Below are 1,145 nucleotides of genomic sequence, written 5' to 3'. Positions count from 1 at the left end.
CAGAAGTATACATATGTAACAAACCTGCACGTTATGCACATGTACCCTAGAACTTAAAGTATAATAAAAACAAACAAAAAAAAAACAAATCAAAAAAAAAAAGAAAATGTGCAGCCCTCCCCCCTTCGCGCACGTTCTCTCTCTCTTCCTCCTGCTCCAATGTGTGAAGAAGGTGCTTGCTTCCCCTTCGCCTTCCGCCATGATTGCACGTTTCCTGGGGCCTGCCCAGAAGCAGAAGCCTGTGCAGCCTGCAGAACCATGAGGCAATTAAACCTCTTTTCTTTATGAATTACCCATTCTCAGGCAGTTCTTTATAGCAGTGTAGGAACGGACTAATACGCCAACCCTATCTGAGCACGCTCAGCAAAGTTGCAGTACCCACGATCAACCTGCAACAATCAGTGGTATTTCCGTACCCTAGCAGTGAGTAACATGGATGAACCCTGATGAAACCATTATGCTAAGTGAAAGCAGCCAGACACACAAGGCCTCACATGTGGTCGTATGATTCCATCTATAGGAAATCTCCAAAACAGGCTAACCTCTAGGGACAGAAAGCAGATTGACAAGTGGTTGCCAGGGGCTATCGGGAACGTGCGTATGGGCGGGGGGAGAGGGGTGTGTGTGGCGGGGTGTGGGGGTTGGTGGTGGTGGTGTGGAAGGAGGCGTGTGGCAAGTGACTGCTTATAGGTGCAGGGGTTTCAGTTTCTTTTGGGGGTGTTGAAAATGTTTTGGAACTAGGTGGTTGTGACGGATGTGCAACATTGTGAAGGCGTGGCACCCACTCTCCCCTCGCCCACCCCTCTGTCTTTCCCACAATGTTCCCATCCAGTAGAAAGGGAGAGTTCCCACTGGCAGAGAGAGGGTCACGAGCGGGATTCCCCCTCCCCCCACCATGGCCCTCCAGCCACTTCTAGGCCCAGGCCTGCTCCCTGGAGGCCAATGGGAAAGCGCCGAGGTCACCTGATGGACGTGTCCCTTGTGAGGCCTTCACCGTGTGCGTGCCCTTCGTCACCGCGTGCGTGCCCATTGGTCTCGGCTCCCCAGCCAATGAGGGGCTGGGCCTGGTCGCTAGGACGCGGTAACTGTCATCTTGAGAGCCGTCTTGTCTAGCTAGGGCAAGCTGAGATAGCACCCTCAACACC

General features: G+C 52.8%; 1 protein-coding gene across 1 annotated transcript in view; it reads right to left on the bottom strand.

The window, feature by feature from the left end:
• Nucleotides 1-1,145, bottom strand: part of F8 (coagulation factor VIII, procoagulant component) — a 200,315-nt gene that overhangs the window by 56,220 nt on the left and 142,950 nt on the right. The window lies entirely within an intron of this gene.

This window comes from Colobus angolensis, unplaced genomic scaffold (genome assembly GCF_000951035.1).
Source record: "Colobus angolensis palliatus isolate OR3802 unplaced genomic scaffold, Cang.pa_1.0 Scaffold601, whole genome shotgun sequence".
NCBI lineage: Eukaryota > Metazoa > Chordata > Mammalia > Primates > Cercopithecidae > Colobus > Colobus angolensis.
Note: the sequence above shows the minus strand (reverse complement) of the source record. Positions and strands in the feature narration are given on the sequence as shown.